Consider the following 13896-nt stretch of genomic DNA (forward strand, 5'->3'; position numbering starts at 1 on the left):
CGATATATTTAGAACTCTGCATCCCAAAGCAACAGAATATACTTTCTTCTCGAAAGCACATGGAACATTCTCCAAGATAGATGATATACTGGGTCACAAAACAGCCCTTCATAAGTATACAAGAATTGAAATTAGACCATGCATACTTTCAGACCACAATGCTATGAAGCTTGAAATCAACCACAGGAAAAAGTCTGGAAAACCTCCAAAAGCATGGAGGTTAAAGAACACCCTACTAAAGAATGAATGGGTCAACCAGGCAATTAGAGAAAAAAATTTAAAAAAATATGGAAACAAACGAAAATGAAAATACAACAATCCAAAAGCTTTGGGATGCAGCGAAGGCAGTCCTGAGAGGAAAATACATTGCAATCCAGGCCTATCTCAAGAAACAAGAAAAATCCCAAATACAAAATCTAACAGCACACCTAAAGGAAATAGAAGCAGAACAGCAAAGGCATTCTAAACCCAGCAGAAGAAGAGAAATAATAAAGATCAGAGCAGAAATAAACAATATAGAATCTAAAAAACTGTAGAGCGGATCAATGAAACCAAGAGTTGGTTTTTGAAAAAATAAACAAAATTGATAAACCTCTAGCCAGGCTACTCAAAAAGAAAAGGTAGATGACACAAATAAATAAAATCATGAATGAAAATGGAATTAGTACAACCAATCCCTCAGAGATACAAACAGTTATCAGGGAACACTATGAAAAATTATATGCCAACCAATTGGACAACCTGGAAGAAATGGACAAATTCCTAAACACCCACACTCTTCCAAAACTCAATCAGGAGGAAATAGAAAGCTTGAACAGACCCATAACCAGCGAAGAAATTGAATCGGTTATCAAAAATCTCCCAACAAATAAGAGTCCAGGACCAGATGGCTTCCCAGGGGAGTTCTACCAGACTTTTAAAGCAGAGATAAGACCTATCCTTCTCAAGATATTCCAAGAAATAGAAAGGGAAGGAAAACTTCCAGACTCATTCTAGGAAGCCAGTATTACTTTGATTCCCAAACCAGACAGAGACCCAGTAAAAAAAGAGAACTACAGGCAAAAATCCTGATGAGTATGGATGCAAAAATTCTCAATAAGATACTAGCAAATCGAATTCAACAACATATAAAAAGAATTATTCACCATGATCAAGTGGGATTCATTCCTGGGATGCAGGGCTGGTTCAACATTCGCAAATCAATCAACGTGATACATCACATTAACAACAAAAAAGAGAAGAACCATATGATCCTGTCAATCGATGCAGAAAAGGCCTTTGACAAAATCCAGCACCCTTTCTTAATAAAAACCCTTGAGAAAGTCAGGATAGAAGGAACATACTTAAAGATCATAAAGGCCATTTATGAAAAGCCCACAGCTAACATCATCCTCAATGGGGAAAAACTGAGAGCTTTTTCCCTGAGATCGGGAACGCGACAGGGATGCCCACTCTCACCGCTGTTGTTTAATATAGTGCTGGAAGTTCTAGCATCAGCAATCAGACAACGAAAGGAAATCAAAGGCATCAAAATGGGCAAAGATGAAGTCAAGCTTTCACTTTTAGCAGATGACATGATACTATACATGTAAAATCCGATAGACTCCACCAGAAGTCTGCTAGAACTGATACATGAATTCAGCAAAGTTGCAGGATACAAAATCAATGTACAGAAATCAGTTGCATTCTTATACACTAACAATGAAGCAACAGAAAGACAAATAAAAAACTGATCCCATTCACAATTGCACCCAGAAGCATAAAATACCTAGGAATAAATCTAACCAAAGATGTAAAAGATCTGTATGCTGAAAACTATAGAAAGCTTATGAAGGTAATTGAAGAAGATATAAAGAAATGGAAAGACATTCCCTGCTCATGGATTGGAAGAATAAATATTGTCAAAATGTCAATACTACCCAAAGCTATCTACACATTCAATGCAATCCCAATCAAAATTGTACCAGCATTCTTCTAAAGCTAGAACAAGTAATCCTAAAATTCATATGGAACCACAAAAGACCCCAAATAGCCAAAGTAATTTTGGAAGGCAGCTATGCTCACCACTATACCACCAACGCTGCACGGCTAGCCAAAGTAATTTTGAAGAAGAAGACCAAAGCAGGAGGCATCACAATCCCAGACTTTAGCCTCTACTCCAAAGCTGTCATCATCAAGACAGCATGGTATTGGCACAAAAACAGACACATAAACCAATGGAATAGAATATAAACCCCAGAACTAGACCCACAAACGTGTGGCCAACTCATCTTTGACAAAGCAGGAAAGAACATCCAATGGAAAAAAGACAGTCTCTTTAACAAATGGTGCTGGGAGAGCTGGACAGCAACATGCAGAAGGTTGAAACTAGGCCACTCTCTCACACCATTCACAAAAAGAAACTCAAAATGGATAAAGGACCTGAATTTGAGACAGGAAACCATCAAAACCCTAGAGGAGAAAGCAGGAAAAGACCTCTCTGACTTCAGCCGTAGCAATCTCTTACTCCACACATCCCCAAAGGCAAGGGAATTAAAAGCAAAAATGAATTACTGGGACCTTATGAAGATAAAAAGCTTCTGCACAGCAAAGGAAACAACCAACAAAACTAAAAGGCAACCAACAGAATAGGAAAAGATATTTGCAAATGACATATCGGACAAAGGGCTAGTATCCAAAATCTATAAAGAGCTCACCAAACTCCACACCGGAAAAACAACCCAGTGAAGAAATGGGCAGAAAACATGAACAGACGCTTCTCTAAAAAGACATCCGGATGGCCAACAGTCACATGAAAAGATGCTCAACGTCGCTCCTTATCAGGGAAATACAAATCAAATCCCCACTCAGATATCACCTCACGCCAGTCAGAGTGGCCAAAATGAACAAATCAGGAGACTATAGATGCTGGCGAGGATGTGGAGAAACGGGAACCCTCTTGCACTGTTGGTGGGAATGCAAATTGATGCAACCACTCTGGAAAACAGTGTGGAGGTTCCTCAGAAAATTAAAAATAGACCTACCCTATGACCCAGCAATAGCACTGCTAGCAATTTACCCAAAGGATACAGGAGTACTGATGCATAGGGGCACTCGTACCCCAATGTTTATAGCAGCACTCTCAACAATAGCCAAATTATGGAAAGAGCCTAAATGTCCATCAACTGATGAATGGATAAAGAAATTGTGGTTTATATACACAATGGAGTACTACAGGGTAATGAGAAAGAACAAAATATGGCCCTTTGTAGCAACGTGGATGGAACTGGAGAGTGTGATGGTAAGTGAAATAAGCCATACAGAGAAAGACAGATACCATATGTTTTCACTCTTACATGGATCCTGAGAAACTGAACAGAAACCCATGGGGGAGGGGAAGGAAAAAAAAAAAGAGGTTAGAGTGGGAGAGAGCCATAGCATAAGAGACTGTTAAAAACCGAGAACAAACTGAGGTTTGATGGGGCGTGGGAGGGAGGGGAGGGTGGGTGATGGGTATTGAGGAGGGCACCTTTTGGGATGAGCACTGGGTGTTGTATGGAAACCATTTTGACAATAAATTTCATATATTGAAAAAAAAAAACCTTCTCTTCCGGGTTGGAAAGCAAGCACTGTCTTGGTTTGATGTCCAATTAGAATACCATTCGTCAAATCTTTTGCTTCCCATAGCACTGGTGAACGGAGAAACACAGTGCCTCCTCTACAAGGGAATCTCCAGATTGGACAGAACATGGATAGAGAAGAACTGTAACAAACGAAACAACAACAAGACTTTTCCATCCTTATTTACTGTGCCATTTCACTTATTTTTTACTTCTTTTTTTTCCAGTTTGATTGTGCTTATTGATGCTATGATGCTCAGGGCTTGACCACAAACTTTTGCAGTGGATACAACTGTTCCTTCTGCTGATGCTTCTTGGTCTTCAGCTTCTTCTCATGCTTGCTAAGATGGTAATCCATGGCATGTGTTTTCTTGGTCTGAAGACCCAGAATCTTGTATTTCTTGCCCTTGTAGAACTTTCTGAGGTTCGCTTTCTGGGTCTGGTTAATAATAGTGTGAATGCAGACAATGGATTTGCAAACAATTTGGATCTTGGAGAACTTGGATACCATACTGTCACTTTAGTGACATAAAGCTGGTTCAACTCCAACTTTAGGTTGTCTAGCTGTTACAGCAGCTCCTCCTTTTTTCAAGAAAGACCTCAAATTCTAACCTTTGCCACCTTTGGTGGTTGCACAAGCCACCACCACCTGCTCTGAGGAAAAGTGTTTTTTGCTTCTTAATTGTACTTCCCACTGCCACATGTACATCCACACACACCCTACAGCCACCACAGCCACCATTTCCGTAGATATAAATGCTCTTCATCTGTCATGGCCTAACTTCTTTTATTTTAATTTTTAATTTATTTTTTTAGAGAGGCAGAGAGAGAAAGCAAGGTGGGGAGAAGAGCAGAGGGAGAGAGAGAATCCCAAGCAGGTTCCATGCTCAGTGAGGAGCCTGATATGGGACTCAATCCCATGACACTGTGATCATGACCTGAGCTGAAATCAAGAGTCAGATGTTCAACCACCTGAGCCACCCAAGTGTCCTTCATGGCCTAACATCTTTTTTGGCTGTGTTTAATGTGGGTTTGCTTATTTACATTTTTGTTTGGAGGAGAATGGCAAAATTGATTAACCAAAGAAAGATACAATATCAACTGAATGTGGAATCTCTTATGCAAAAATAAATACAAAAAGCTTCTATCCTTAAATGCTAAAGAAAAGATTAATTTGGAGGCACTGGAGATGTTAGCATCAATAGTCTGGAAAGGCTTTTGTTATCAAGGTGGTTAATTGTTCAAAGGCCATGGTCACCCATGAAGCCAATTTAAGGCCAAATAATGCATCTGCACAAAGAGTTTTCTTTTTTCAATAACTGTCAATAATACCGCAAATGGAACACAAAAAAATTGATCATGTCCATATCATCAGGGAAGCAAGGCAACTAGCCTATAACATTGAAGGGTCTGAGTTTTTAACTAACTTTTTAACTAACTAACTTTGTCCTTATTGTTGAAAAAATTTAAAGTATGAAAGCAAATCCAACAAGGAAAATACGAACAATGCAAATAACAAAAGCTTCTTTCCTCAAAAGGAAGACAAAATCTAGAAATTCTTCTGCTAAACTTGTCACCATCGCACCATGCCATGTGACATTACTTAATTGTTTAAATTGTTAGCTTTTTGCTTTATGAAGCAGTATAACTCAAAAGCTAAGAGCGTGAGCCATAGAGTCAAACAAAACCCCGGTTCTCATTTACTAGCCACATAGTCTTGGGTAGATCATTTTTTTTCTTTCTAAGCCTCAGTGTCCTCATTTGTAAAACTGGGATAATAGTAAAGAGTCCAGGCTTTGGAGCCAAAATACTTGGGTTTAAACTCTCTGTTCCACCACTTACTGGCATTGTGAACTTGAGCAAATTGCCTACATTCTCCATGACTCAGTTCCCCTCCCCCTTAATAAAGTAGGGCCAACTAATTATCAGAACCTCACAGGATCATTGTGAAAAGTATAGAATATGCGTAAAACACTTGATAAGACCTCAATAAATGTAAGTCATTAGTGATGTGGTTTTAAGTGTTAGGGTTTGGAGCTGACAGCAAAGAAAGAATTCTTAAGACATTGTCGGTGCACAAAGGTGTTTTTTTTAAAGCATGGGGACGGGACCCGTGGGCAGAAAGAGCTGCACTAGGGTGGTGAAGGGTGACTGATTATATACCTTCAAGTTAAGAGGGGTTTAGGGATGGTGTAAGCCTCCAAGGTACTTTGGAAACAAGGTTTCCAGGATTCTGAGGGGGCTAGCTATTGTTAGGAAAAGATCATTTATTACTGTTTAGCAAAAACTCAACCATGAGACCCTTCAGATGTATATCAGTGTGCCATATTCTTGGAGGATGATTGCTAACATATATCTTGGTGGGTAGAGATAAAGGAAGTTTCCAAAGGAATTTTTATATCTTAAAGGAGACGTACAGGATCCTGGAGGTCAGGATAATGTTAAGCTAAGATTGTCTTTTGCCCTTAGCAAAGTCGTCATCATTGAGGCAGCTTAATTCCTAGAGGAATGTCACTTTGCCTGTTTCAAGCACTTGTCAATGAGCTGTAGACAGTAAGGAAATTTAATTTTTCATTTACTTTTGTTTCCCACATCAGTTAGTACCCACCTCAGAAGGTTGTTAGGATAAAATAAGATAATGAATGAATAGCTTTTAATTTCAGTATAGTAAGTGCTCAATAAATGCTAGATTTTGTTATGTGTTTTCCTTTTGACTCTCCAACTGGCTTTTAAGTTCCTAGTGTTGGAAAAACAAAGTTATACCATAAGACGGCCAGCAGGGCTAACAAGAGAATTCCAGTCCCTGCCTAGAGACTCCTCTTCCTGAGTTCTTCCTGCTCTGCTTGCCGCACGTGCCAAATTGCCATGAATGCAGACAAGACAAAACCATAAATTACCCCTCGCACTTGTACTTGGGGCTCAGAAATATGGAGAAACTGTCTCCTTTGAGTCCATCGATGTAAATAAAACTCTGATCCACCAAGATCTCTGAGTGCCTCTTGGTTTCTCTGCCAGCGATCCAGACTGGTTCTATAACACTAGAAGAATGGTCTTCTATTCCTTTTATTGATACTCTAATGTCTAGCACTGTGTTCTATGCAAATAGGAGTGACTCAACTATAGCCAAAGGAAAGAATAAAAAAACAAGTCCTTATGTGAAAGTGGAAACTCGAATATCAGAACTTTAGACTCACAAGCCATGAAAGATTGGGTGTGTTAAAATTGATGGTTTGGTCAAATAACATATCTGATTTTGGCAATTTATAAATATCATCAATAGACAATTTGACTTCAATTTCTTAATTGTGGAAGGGAGGAAAAATAATTTTCTCCCTATACTCCTAAGTTTGTGTCTGTGTTATGGAACGAGGCTGGTACGCTGGCGGAAAGACCAAGTGGCACTTGGAGATCTTGGTGGATTGGAGATTTATTTAACACCGGGGGGCTCAGAGGAGACTGTTTCTCCAAAGGTCTGAGCATGGAATGCAAGTGGGGAGAGTAATTTATAGCCAACAGCCTCCGTATCTGTGGCGGTTTTCGCGCTCACAGCAAACAAAGGAAGAAGAAACCAGAGGAGGGGTCTCTAAGCTAGAGACCAGAGTTTGTTTTAGCCCCATCAGCCATCTTTGGGGTACTTTATGCACTTCTCCAACAGTCCCTCCTTTGATGCCTTTAAAAAAAACTTTTAGTAGGCATCACCTTTCAGTTTTACAGGTTGGTACTCTTGGAAGGCTAAGATACATGCTGTAGCTTGGCAAGCAAGAGTGTTTTCAATAAAACGTACCATGGCATTCAGCATACAGGGGCCTATGGATACAAGTAAAATTATGTACAGGAGGGAACCCCGCCAGGTCAGAAAGCCAGGATGCCCAATCCATGAGATCCCATCCTTTCCACTGGTTGATACTTACCTGTTGTCTATGTCAAATTCTTTCCTTGAGTTCCTTAAACTTAGTTGTAACTATTCCTGACTGTTCCATGAAATAGCAACATTTCTCCCCCAGAAAGATGCAAGTCCCTCCTTTTTCTGAAGTGGGGAAGTCAAGGCCTCGCCTATTTTGGAGGGTCACTGCTGCCAGAGAGTTTATTTGGCTTTGTAAGGTTACCAGAGAATCTGCCACCCATTTCATGTCTTAATTTAGCTCTTGAGATAGTCTATGGTATAGTCCTATGGATGAACCTATACTATCCCCCATTCCAGTTCCTATTCCTGTCACAATTCCTGCTCCTATCAGAATGGGTAGCAGAATTGCCAGTCTAGTGCAGGACTTGGGACTAAAGTCTATTAGCAACTGATATTCAGTGTACATGGATATCTCTGGGGCTAGGAAGATGAAATAACATGTCTGAGTCCAGTTGGCTTCTAAGCATCGGTAGGCCAAATTAGAACACAGATAGAACACCCCAGAGATTGAACATAGGGTTGTATTCCTCTTTAAGGTTATATTGCTTCTGCATAGGGAGGTACTGTTCATACCTTCAGGGACTGTACAGATTAGATTGTTGGCATTTGTGAGATGAATACCAGTGGCCAGTGGTCCAATTAAGACAGAGGTGTTGGTTTTGAGATTTTCAGGACCTTCCCAGGTCAAAGGGATAGGAGTGGCTAAGTAAGCCCTTTGGCTGAGGGTCAAGCATATCCAGCAGGTTTGGGTGTGATTATCTATTTTATGAAGGACTTATAGAGTAGTGTTGGCCCAATGCTGGAATGGGGAATTGGTAAGCATCTGATTCAGGGCTGAAAGGCTCAAACCCTGGCAGGCTACCAGGGGAGTGGTCGCATTTATGGCTTATATCACCCTGTCCTGGGTATCCTTTATACCCTTTTGAAGGGCCTGTCTTGCATCCCTCCCCCATCTGAGATCCCCCATTGAGGAAGGTAAGTGTAGCAAGCTCGCTTCTCTCTCTGGAGGCCCTTGTTGTGACATGGGTTCCTGACATTTTGGGTTATCCCTATGGTCCAAAACTTAGTCCTTGAGGCACCGGGTTACTGACGGAGAGTGGGTGTTTTCCCTTGTAGCAATCTTTGTGGAGGGAGGTGAAGGCACGGAATGCCCTTGACACCCCTTATTGTCATATAACAATCCTGGGGAAAAAGTGGGTAAGCGGCAGTTGTGAGGGTGAAAGAGGTTATCATAATATACAGGCAATACTTAATAATCCTCCCATCCAGAGGAGGTATGTGAGACCCGGCATGCATCTTTTGTCCCATGTCCAGCTTGTTGGTGCAGTCTCTATCAGCCCAAGCACAAGAAGTAAGATCCAGGCTATGACACCAGTAAAGGACAAGGGCTGGCAGAGTTGCATCCAAATCCCTGGGCTCGGTCCATATGTTGAATCCTCAAGCTTCTGCTATGTGCAGGCCAGCCAGCTTCCGGGGTGTGGAGCAGGGCTGGAGATCTCAGGGGCCAGTGTCTTTTTGAAGATCAGTTTAAGCGGGTTGAATGGATCTGGATCACTTTGCCAGGTTGAGGGTTACTCTGAGTTGGCCTTCTTAACTCTGGAGTTATGGACGCATGGGGTGATACCTGAAACTGAATCCTCTATTTGGTTGTATGTCTGTAAAGTCCACCTCCAAGTCTTCGAAAGGGGCGGGTTTCTGGGAACTGTCAGATCAGGTTTAGGGAAGATATGGTTTGCATATTTAAAGATCCATCCTGTTTTCCAGTTGTTTAAATAATCATATGCCCGTGGGGTCTTATTATTATCCCCATAGAATAACAAGCACAGAAGATTGCCTATACATGAAATACTGTGACAATTTTCTGACGTTTACCTCAAGTATCTAGTTTAGGCAAACGACAAACATTTAAAGGCAATCATAACTAGAATTTAACAATCATAACAGTTCATTGTTGAAACATAGTTGTTCTCTCTAAAACCCCTCTTTCCAGAGATAGACAAATTGAGACCAATGTATTTGTAGAACAAATCCAGTCTTAACAAATCTGGCCTAATTATTTATATAAGCTCAGTAGGAATAGCGATTGATCATGAAGATCTTTTAAAGTTTGCTTTGCTGGAACCTTTTATAAGGAATCTCTGGGTTGAACTTTTAGTAGCCTCTCCAGGCCAGAAGCCAAAGCAAATATTTGCCATCAGAAAGGCCTGCAATACTTGTAGAATTGGGCAAATTCCTCTTCATGAGGTCCCCAAGATATCGTGAGGTTCCTGCACCTGCCAGGAAGTGACCTCCTTTACTTACCTGGTGAGGCTGCTGGGAACTCTGTAAGCAAGGCACCAAGCCAACATTTCCAAGAGGCTTTATGGCTCCACGTTTTATAAAGCCAACCCTAATTCCTTAAAGCTGTCTGGTCATATCTGAGTCTATGAATGTCATCCTCAAATATGACATTCCAGTCAAAGCCTTGGTAAAATAACCGGTATTTCCAATGGTCACCTGTTACAAGATGAATAGATTCTTATTGAATTTATGCAAATAATTGTAATTGCCACGAAAGAAAGAATACTCATTGAGAGTTTTGAATTTCAGGGGAATAATGTAGAGAGAAAAGATAAATGCTTCAGTTTACAAATGCATACTTTATGACATTTTTGTATGTCATCGATATCTTAAGAGAAAGTTACCTTAATCTGGAAGAGGAAACATTAGGGAACCAGCAATATTTTCAACAAGAATCACAAAACTATAATCTTCCTCAGTTCATTTAATCCCATGTTCCTAATTCTTGTTCAATTTGAATGCAGCTTTTTAGTTCTGGAAATTCTTACCCATTTTAGTATTAATTGTAAAGATGTCAAATATCTGTATTTGTCCCCAAAGTCCTTTTTATAAATCTCTTTGAAGACGAAACACATTTTGTGAGAGAATAAGAACAATTATAAATGACAAAATCTCAGAAATAGACATCGTTAAAGATCTGATGAGAGTTCATTATGATGCAATTGACAAAGAAATTCAGTTATTTCTGTGACACATAACATCTCAAGTAATCAGAATATTAAGTGATGACCTTATATCAAAACATTAAAATTTTAGGAATTGCATATATTCAGGCAGTTACAACATTTACCTGTGCAATACAATCTAAGGTTTACTATCGTATGACAGCTTTTCCAAATAACTTAACATCCCAAATAAAAGGACCTAATTGGTCAGAAAGACTTCATTTACCATTTAAATCCTGAGAAGTTTGTTAAAACCCCATAAGTCATAAGTGCATCCTAAATAGGATTACAGATCATTAAAAATCTTACAATTTTATGTATTCAACCAAAGTGGCAATAAAAGATCCCAAAGGTGAATGTATAGCATTATACAGTTGTTATCAAAACCTAGCTCCTTTAACATTCAGAAGTTTTAACTAAGTAATCAAAGACCTGATAGAGATGACACCTAAAACTTTGATTTTCCCGGAGGATAAACCTTTGTTTGCATTGTCTTATCAAGAGGAGTTCAACAGTCAAGAAAACTGTCATTTGAGCAGAGAAAAAAGCAGGATTTCAACCTTATACTAGTGTACTTTTAAGATTCCATTCATCTCAACCTTCTACAACTTTCTTTTGCTTCTAAATTTTGTCCCAAAGCCTTTTCTTTCCAAATAACCTGTCTCATTTAGGACAAAATTACCTTCTTCTACCCTCAACGAAACTGTATTTCCATTCCTTATATCTTTCTTATATACCTCCTATTTTCCTACATACAGAGTTGCTTTCTTTATTTTCATCAGTCTTAAGTACATTTAGCAGAACTTTAACTCTTAGGAAACTTTAGTCTCCAATTGAAGACTTAGTAACCAATTGAGAGGTATTTACATCAGAATTTTTTTAGATGGTAAATTCATGAACCAACTAAGTACAAAGCATGTTTTCCAATAGGTCCGAATAGCCTTAATTTCTCAGCAATAAGAATTTGGAAACACAAACCTATGTTCAATAATCAAAGCTTTAGCATTCCAGCCTATTTGGAAAGTTTCAGGTTACCAAGGACCTTGGAAGCTATCTTAACAATTACCCATGAAAACTTTGAGACAGACAAAATTAACTATCATTAACAAATTGCAACAGAGATAACATGAGCTTATTTGACCTTTGTCCATAACTTTAAAGACAGGTCCAATAAACTTAAATTAGTTTAAACATCAAATATGTTTCACCTGCGTCCACCTAAAAGTCATTCAATTTTTCCCCATTGTCAATATTCATTTGGGGCACCAGTGGAGATATCTGAAGTGGGTGTCCAATGGGGGGGGTGCATTTTGCTCCTTGACTTGGAGGGTGGGAGGAGGAAGCAATCGTGCCTGAGACACAGAGGATGGTATAGAACCACACCCAAGTTGGTGCAGAAACATGAGGAGGGAGGGGAAGGCAGAAGCAGCAACTGCTTGGGAATATTCCTTAAAGTCCCTGTCCTGAGGTAGACTAACCACAGTTAGTTCTAATTCTAGCCGTTAACCTGGGAAATGAGGGAGAACCTTCACATGTATTAAGCAGAGGAACAGGGAGAGAGAGTCAGTGCCCCCTTTTAGTCTGGTTCTATCTTGGCTAGACCAATAAGGTCCCCTTCTCGAGGTTCCTCCTGATTTCGGCTGGGTTTTTGGGACTTTCCCTGGTTGGGAAAACCTATTCTTCTTAATGTCCTTTCCCCTTGCAGTAGAGTCATATTTATGTCCTTCTCAGCCCCCTGTTCTGATCCCCAGAGGGCCTCTTGATATCTGTGGATGTGGACCCACTTCTGGAGAGCACCTGCGCCTGGCCGAGGGCACCGTCTGCCACTTGGCCTTGTGGGGAGGGTTCTCTGGCCTGGAAGGGGAGGAGAGATGGGCGGCTGCTGTGGCAACATCTTGGCTGAGGAGGCCTGAGGGGGCAGAAGCAGAGGTGGCAGGGGAAGAGTTTCAAGCTCAGGGGAGAGGGGAGGGAGCCTAAAGAGTCATGAAGAGGGGAACATTAGGGGAGTGGTGGGTCGCTTCTTTGGCTCCCTGGGTGAGTCTCCGGATAAAGTGACTAAAACCTTTGTCTGTCTCTCCTGGTTCCTTCCTGACCCCACAATGCTCCCATGAGGTGAAGTCCCAAAGACAGAGGTACAGGGGCTCCCCCTCCAATGAGGAGACCAGCCAGATGCCCACCTGGCAGTGTCCTGAAGGAACCCAGGTGACGCTCAGCCCCACAGGTCCCAGCCTTGAGACCCATGATCAGAAACATTCTGATATCACCACAGACAGAGTGCCATCCATCATGGAGTCACAGACGTGCCCACTCAGACTCCATGACCCGCTGGGGACCCCAAGCGTGCCTGCCTATGGAGCCACAGAATCCAATTTAGCAGGCAAGCTAGACTGAGTCACACATTCACATTCATATACACACCAGAGATTATTATATTCCCTACCATAGAATCCCTACCTATGAGACTTATGAAGTCTTGGGGAGTGGTCAGGTCCCCCTTGCACTCTTGCAAGTGGGCCTAACCAGATTGGGCTCCAGCCTTACCAGTTTTGACATTGGGTCCATATCCTCACCTGCCAAGTCCCCTGAGTCCGGCAGGAAAGGCGGAGTGGGGCGGGCCTGAAGGGGAGAAGGAGATTGCCCAAATTTAGGCAGGGTGCGAGCTCTCCCTTGTGATCCCTCATTCTGTCACCGCCTCGCTGTTCTCCCAAACCGGTGGCAACAATGGGCCAGCGCGGTTGGGTTTCCCCATCAGGGAACCAAGTATGTTACAGAACCAGGCTGGAACGCTGGTGGAAAAACCAAGCGGCTTTCGGAGATCTTGGTGGATTGGAGATTTATTTTACACTGTCAGGCTCAGAGAAGACTGTTTCTCCAAAGGTCTGAGCCTGGAATGAAAGTGGGGAGGGTAATTTATAGCCGACAGCCTCCATATCTGTGGGGGTTTTTGCATGCACAGCAAAGGAAGAAGATACTGGAAGAGGGGTCTCTAAGCTAGAGACCAGAGTTTGTTTTAGTCCAATCAGCCATCTTTGGTGTACTTTATCCATTTCTCCAACAGTATGGGGAAATGTATTACCAACTGTATCACAAATGTTCATTGACTTGCTAAATTCCAACTGTGTAGAAGCAGAGTCCCAGTGTTATAGCTTGCAAATGTTCCCCAGTTATTTCTGAGAGTCCCCAGAGGAGTGCTTTACATGAGCCTACACCCCAGCATGTCAGTTATTTTCATGAGAGGGGTTTTCTATACTCTTCTCCAACTCACATTTTTTGTATCCATTGCCCTTAAAATATCCTGACAAGACATCAGTACTCTTATAAACCATAACAGTGAAGGTTAGCAAAATATACCACCCCAAAATATGCCTTTTGGCATGAAAATTATTTA

The 13896-nt window shown here is 41.1% G+C and overlaps 1 pseudogene; it reads right to left on the reverse strand.

The window, feature by feature from the left end:
- Nucleotides 1–3855: 3855 nt before the first annotated feature.
- LOC128773777 (60S ribosomal protein L35-like) lies at nt 3856–9851 on the reverse strand (annotated as a pseudogene).
- Between the last annotated feature and the right edge of the window lie 4045 nt (nt 9852–13896).

The sequence above is a fragment of the Panthera pardus genome, unplaced genomic scaffold (assembly GCF_024362965.1).
Source record: "Panthera pardus isolate Hobbes unplaced genomic scaffold, ASM2436296v1 HiC_scaffold_27, whole genome shotgun sequence".
NCBI lineage: Eukaryota > Metazoa > Chordata > Mammalia > Carnivora > Felidae > Panthera > Panthera pardus.